We start from the raw sequence: 7,503 nt of genomic DNA on the forward strand, positions 1-7,503 counted from the left end.
ACAGTTTATGTAGGGCCTGCAGTACCACTCCGGTGCTGCTGAAGTGGCCAGCAGGAGGCGCACCAGCGCTCAGGGCTGTGGGGAATGGGGGGCAGGAGAAGGTGGCTGGAATTAGGGAGGATGCGTGTGATGAGTGCGACGTCCCCAGGCTGAGGGCGTGTGGTCCCTGGCAGGGCGGCGAATGGGCCCGTGACACAGGGAGCCGCATGGCGGGCTCTGGTGGTGCCTACTGCACTGCTTGCGCCCTGCACCCTGTCCCCTGGGAGCTGTCACTGTCCCAGGCAATGGGGCCGGGGGAGGCAGCTCCCCGCTGGCTCCATCTCCCATCCTGGGAGCCCCCTCATTTGGAATCTGGCGTTTACGCAGCCCTTGGCCCCGGGGCAGCTGGCAGAGGCCGCAGCAGCGAGCGGCCCGTTCCCTTATTTGGTCAATGAAACCACCAAGCAAAACCCCAAAGCCCCAGGAAAATATTCGCAGAGCCAGGCCTGGCCAGCTGGAAAAATGCAGGGGCAGCGCCCTCTGCACACAGCCCCCAGCAGCTGGGATGAGACCCACCCGGGCACACGGGGGAGTGGCTGGGGCTGGCCCGTGCCCTCCCACCCCCAACAAACCACCGGGCCATACGTCCTGCGCCATCTCCGCCAAGCCTGGCCCAGCAGCCCAGCCCTCCCACGCTCGTCTCTACAGCTTGGTATCCCCCCCCCGCGCCCAGGACCGGCCCCAGGGCCCCATCTAGCTCAGTAATCCCCGACCCAACCTGGGCCAGACCCGGGGGCCATCTAGCCCGGTATCCTGCCTCGTTCGAAGGCTCCCTCCCCTGCCACTGGCCAGTTGCCCAGGGCTGATCTCGGTGGGCGGGCAGGCCGTCCCCAGCATCCGCTCTCAGGCCCCTGCTGTGCGGGTGTCACAGTGTCTCCGGCATGTTGTCCCACTGGCCTGTTCCCACGCACACCCCGCTCCACTGTGCCAGGAGCCCAGGGAGGCTGCTACTCCCCACGGCCTCTTGCGGGGCTGAGCCCAGCAGGAGTGAGGGAAACAAGACAACCCAGATCCTTGGCACCCACACACTCCACCCCAAGTGCCCACAGGTGATCCTATGTGGTTCCATATCCACGCCATCCCGAATCCCTGCACACAGCCCCCTGCCCCCAGACCCAGCCCCCATCTCAGCACACAGCCCCCCACCCCCAGACCCATCCCGAATCCCTGCACACAGCCCCCCATCCCCCAGACCCATCCCCCATCTCAGCACACAGCCCCCCCACCCCCAGACCGATCCCCTATCTCAGCACACAGCCCCCTGCCCCCAGACCCAGCCCCCATCTTAGCACACAGCCCCCTGCCCCCAGACCCATCCCGTATCCCTGCACACAGCCCCCCATCCCCCACACCCATCCCCCATCTCAGCACACAGCCCCCTGCCCCCAGACCCATCCCGTATCCCTGCACACAGCCCCCTGCCCCCAGACCCATCCCGAATCCCTGCACACAGCCCCCTGCCCCCAGCCCCAGCCCCCATCTCAGCACACAGCCCCCCATCCCCCAGACCCATCCCTCATCTCAGCACACAGCCCCCCATCCCCCAGACCCATCCCTCATCTCAGCACACAGCCCCCCATCCCCCAGACCCATCCCCCATCTCAGCACACAGCCCCCTGCCCCCAGACCCATCCCCCATCTCAGCACACAGCCCCCTGCCCCCAGGCCCAGTCCCCATCTCAGCACACAGCCCCCCATCCCCCAGACCCATCCCCCATCTCAGCACACAGCCCCCTGCCCCCAGACCGATGCCCCATCTCAGCACACAGCCCCCCCCACCTCCAGACCCATCCCTCATCTCAGCACACAGCCCCCCCACCCCCAGACCGATCCCCCATCTCAGCACACAGCCCCCCCCATCCCCCAGACCGATCCCCCATCTCAGCACACAGCCCCCTGCCCCCAGGCCCAGTCCCCATCTCAGCACACAGCCCCCCCCACCTCCAGACCCAGCCCCCATCTCAGCACACAGCCCCCCCCAGACCCATCCCTCATCTCAGCACACAGCCCCCTGCCCCCAGACCCATCCCGAATCCCTGCACACAGCCCCCTGCCCCCAGCCCCAGCCCCCATCTCAGCACACAGCCCCCCATCCCCCAGACCCATCCCTCATCTCAGCACACAGCCCCCCATCCCCCAGACCCATCCCCCATCTCAGCACACAGCCCCCTGCCCCCAGGCCCAGTCCCCATCTCAGCACACAGCCCCCCCACCCCCAGACCCATCCCCCATCTCAGCACACAGCCCCCTGCCCCCAGACCCATCCCCCATCTCAGCACACAGCCCCCTGCCCCCAGACCCATCCCCCATCTCAGCACACAGCCCCCCCACCCCCAGACCCAGCCCCCATCTCAGCACACAGCCCCACACCCCCAGACCCAGACCCCATCTCAGCACACAGCCCCGTGCCCCCAGACCCATCCCCCATCTCAGCACACAGCCCCCCATCCCCCAGACCCCTCCCGCATCTCAGCACACAGCCCCCCCCACCTCCAGACCCAGCCCCCATCTCAGCACACAACCCCCTGCCCCCAGACCCATCCCTCATCTCAGCACACAGCCCCCCCCACCCCAGACCCAGCCCCCATCTCAGCACACAGCCCCCCCCACCCCCAGACCCATCCCCCATCTCAGCACACAGCCCCCTGCCCCCAGACCCATCCCCCATCTCAGCACACAGCCCCCCATCCCCCAGACCCATCCCCCATCTCAGCACACAGCCCCCCATCCCCCAGACCCATCCCCCATCTCAGCACACAGCCCCCCATCCCCCAGACCCATCCCCCATCTCAGCACACAGCCCCCCATCCCCCAGACCCATCCCCCATCTCAGCACACAGCCCCCCATCCCCCAGACCCATCCCCCATCTCAGCACACAGCCCCCCATCCCCCAGACCCATCCCCCATCTCAGCACACAGCCCCCCCCACCCCCAGACCCATCCCCCATCTCAGCACACAGCCCCCCCACCCCCAGACCCAGCCCCCATCTAAGCACACAGCCCCACACCCCCAGACCCAGCCCCCATCTCAGCACACAGCCCCCCATCCCCCAGACCCATACCTCATCTCAGCACACAGCCCCCCCCACCCCAGACCCAGCCCCCATCTCAGCACACAACCCCCTGCCCCCAGACCCATCCCTCATCTCAGCACACAGCCCCCCCCCCCCCAGCCCCAGCCCCCATCTCAGCACACAGCCCCCCCCACCCCCAGACCCATCCCCCATCTCAGCACACAGCCCCCTGCCCCCAGGCCCAGTCCCCATCTCAGCACACAGCCCCCCGCCCCCAGACCCATCCCCCATCTCAGCACACAGCCCCCCATCCCCCAGACCCATCCCCCATCTCAGCACACAGCCCCCCCACCCCCTGACCCATCCCCCATCTCAGCACACAGCCCCCCATCCCCCAGACCCATCCCCCATCTCAGCACACAGCCCCCTGCCCCCAGACCCAGCCCCCATTTCAACACACAGCCCCCCATCCCCCAGACCCATCCCCCATCTCAGCACACAGCCCCCCACCCCCAGACCCATCCTCCATCTCAGCACACAGCCCCCTGCCCCCAGACCCAGCCCCCATCTCAGCACACAGCCCCCCATCCCCCAGACCCATCCCCCATCTCAGCACACAGCCCCCTGCCCCCAGACCCAGCCCCCATCTCAGCACACAGCCCCCCCACCCCCAGACCGATCCCCCATCTCAGCACACAGCCCCACAGTCCCATCCCCCATCTCAGCACACAGCCCCCGATCCCCCAGACCCATCCCCCTTGTCAGCACACATCCCCCCCACCCCCAGACCGATCCCCCATCTCAGCACACAGCCCCCCCACCCCCAGACCGATCCCCCATCTCAGCACACAGCCCCACAGTCCCATCCCCCATCTCAGCACACAGCCCCCTGCCCCCAGACCCAGCCCCCATCTCAGCACACAGCCCCCTGCCCCCAGGCCCAGTCCCCATCTCAGCACACAGCCCCCCCCACCCCCAGACCCATCCCCCATCTCAGCACACAGCCCCACAGTCCCATCCCCCATCTCAGCACACAGCCCCCTGCCCCCAGACCCAGCCCCCATCTCAGCACACAGCCCCCTGCCCCCAGGCCCAGTCCCCATCTCAGCCCACAGCCCCCCGACCCCCAGACCGATCCCCCATCTCAGCACACAGCCCCCTGCCCCCAGACCCATCCCCCATCTCAGCACACAGCCCCCCCACCCCCAGACCCAGCCCCCATCTCAGCACACAGCCCCCCCACCCCCAGACCCATCCCCATCTCAGCACACAGTCCCACAGTCCCATCCCCCATCTCAGCACACAGCCCCGTGCCCCCAGACCCAGCCCCCATTTCAACACACAGCCCCACAGTCCCATCCCCCATCTCAGCACACAGCCCCCCACCCCCAGACCGATCCCCCATCTCAGCACATAGCTCCCCCAGCCCCAGCCCCCATCTCAGCACACAGCCCCACAGTCCCATCCCCCATCTCAGCACACAGCCCCGTGCCCCCAGACCCAGCCCCCATTTCAACACACAGCCCCACAGTCCCAGCCCCTATCTCAGCACACAGCCCCCCACCCCCAGACTGATCCCCCATCTCAGCACACAGCCCCCCACCCCCAGCCCCAGCCCCCATCTCAGCACACAGCCCCCCACCCCCAGACCCAGCCCCCATCTCAGCACATAGCTCCCCCAGACCCAGCCCCCATCTCAGCACACAGCCCCACAGTCCCATCCCCCATCTCAGCACATAGCCCCCCCACCCCCAGACCCAGCCCCCATCTCAGCACACAGCCCCACAGTCCCATCCCCCATCTCAGCACACAGCCCCCCCACCCCCAGACCCAGACCCCATCTCAGCACACAGCCCCACACCCCCAGACCCAGCCCCCATCTCAGCACACAGCCCCGTGCCCCCAGACCCATCCCCCATCTCAGCACATAGCTCCCCCAGACCCAGCCCCCATCTCAGCACACAGCCCCCCAGACCGATCCTTAATCCAACACACAGCCCCACAGCCCCAGCCTCCATCTCAGCAAACAGCCCCCCAACTCCTATGCATCTCTTATCTGAGTACCCCCAAATTCCATGCACTCATTCCCCCTCCTCTGAGCACCCAGGCCCCTGCACCCCCAGCTCCTCCTGTCATCAGGCAGCGGGGCCCCAGTTCTGACCCCAGTCCTTTAGTTTAATAAATTTCCCTTTGACGCCACCTCGTGGGCACAGCCTGCCTGCCTCCTGTGGGCCAAACTGCAGCCTGCCCTGGGAGTAGGGGGCTCCTGTGCGCTGGACTGGGGGGCTGGCATGCCCAGGGTTGGGGTGGGGTGGAGGACAGTTGTCTGGTTCTAGTGAGCTCCACAAACCCCCTCAACCCCCAGGCCTCCTCCTCCAAGCACCCTGCACCCCTCAACCCGCTGCACCCCCAGGCCTCCTCCTCCAAGCACCCTGCACCCCTCAACCCCCCGCACCCCCAGGCCTCCTCCTCCAAGCCCCCTGCACCCCTCAACCCCCTGCACCCCCTTGCCTCCTCCTCTGAGCACCCTGCACCCCTTCACCCCCAAGCCTCTTCCTCCAAGCACCCTGCACCCCTCAACCCCCTGCACCCCCTTGCCTCCTCCTCCAAGCACCCTGCACCCCTCAACCCCCTGCACCCCCTTGCCTCCTCCTCCAAGCACCCTGCACCCCTCAACCCCCTACACCCCCACACCTCCTCCTCTGAGCACCCTGTACCCCCAGGCCTCCTCCTCCAAGCACCCTGCACCCCTCAACCCCCTGCATCCCCTTGCCTCCTCCTCTGAGCACCCTGTACCCCTGCCCCCCCAGGCCTCCTCCTCCAAGCACCCTGCACCCCTCAACCCCCTGCACCCCCTTGCCTCCTCCTCCAAGCACCCTGCACCCCTCAACCCCCTGCACCCCCACACCTCCTCCTCTGAGCACCCTGTACCCCCAGGCCTCCTCCTCCAAGCACCCTGCACCCCTCAACCCCCTGCATCCCCTTGCCTCCTCCTCTGAGCACCCTGTACCCCTGCACCCCCAGGCCTCCTCCTCCAAGCACCCTGCACCCCTCAACCCCCCGCACCCCCAGGCCTCCTCCTCCAAGCCCCCTGCACCCCTCAACCCCCTGCATCCCCACACCTCCTCCTCTGAGCACCCTGTACCCCCGCATCCCCAGGCCTCCTCCTCCAAGCACCCTGCCCCCCCAGGCCTCCTCCTCTGAGGTCCCCACCCAAGGACCGCTGGCGAGGATGGGTCAGGGAGGAGGGTGCTGTCCCTGCTGCTCAGCTGGGTGGAGGGGAGGTCAGTGTGGCCCCAGGGCAGTGATCCCAGCGTGCAGGTGCTTCCTGGCCCAGGGGGTGGGCAGTAACTCAGACTGGGGGGAGGGGCACTAGTCCCTGCATACCTATGGCTTGGGGGAGCAGGGCCTCCAATGACCAGGGGCAGGTCCCTGCCCCCACTGACCCAGTGACATGCCCCAGTGATCCTAGGACAGGCTTGGATAGGTCAATGAGAGCTCATGGCCAGACGGGACGGTTCGCTGCTCCAGTCTGACCTGCTGCATAGCACTGCCCAGGGAGCGGCCCCCTGTTCCCCCGGGGAGCCCGATAACTGGTGTTGGAGAGGTCGGCTCAGGCCACATTGTTATGCTTGATTCGGACCCGAACCCACCCGACCTGAGCCCCTGGGACTGGTGCAGTTCCTGACCTGACCCAAACCCAATGCTGTAGTTGGCTCCCATCAGGTCTGGGTGGGGTTGGGTTGCAGGGCCCTATTGTGTTGGGCTCAAGTGTCTTCACAAAGGCAGCCAGCTGGATTTGGAGACATCAAGGGATGGAGACTTGCCCATTGCCCTCAGGAGCTGTTGCAACGGCTGATCACCCGCGGTGTGAAAGGAGTGTGCCACCTTCCTTCTGACTGGAACGTGTCTGGTTTCAGCTTCCAGCCACCAGCTCCTGCTCTGCCTCTCCGCTAGACTCCAGAGCCCTTCAGTCCCTGGGGATTTTCTCCCCATGTGGTCACATCACCCCTCAATCTTCCTTCTGCTAAACTAACCAGGTTCCCTTCCGCCTCTCACCATCACACGTTTGCTCCAGCCCTTCAATCCTTCGGTGGCTCCTTTCTTAAAAATCTTTAAAAATCGTTGGCACCAGAACTGGACGCAGTATCCAGCATCGGTCTCCCCTCTGCCGTATGCAGAGGGAAAAGCCTCTCCCTGCCCCCGCTCACCGCGCCCATTTATACCTCCCAGCAGCGCCCTGGGGGCTCGTGTTCAGATGTGTGTCCACTACGAGCCCGAGCTCTTTGTCAGAGTCACCGCGGTCCAGGATACAGCCTGGATTCTGTAGCTCTGGCCTGCAGTCCTCGGTCCTCCAGCACAGAATGACTGGAAATCTAGCCCAGGCCCTGGCTGCGGCAGGACCAAGGAAATCCAGAGGACCCCTTCCCACCTGTTGTTAAAAACCTC

This window comes from Mauremys mutica, chromosome 5, assembly GCF_020497125.1.
Source record: "Mauremys mutica isolate MM-2020 ecotype Southern chromosome 5, ASM2049712v1, whole genome shotgun sequence".
Lineage (NCBI taxonomy): Eukaryota > Metazoa > Chordata > Testudines > Geoemydidae > Mauremys > Mauremys mutica.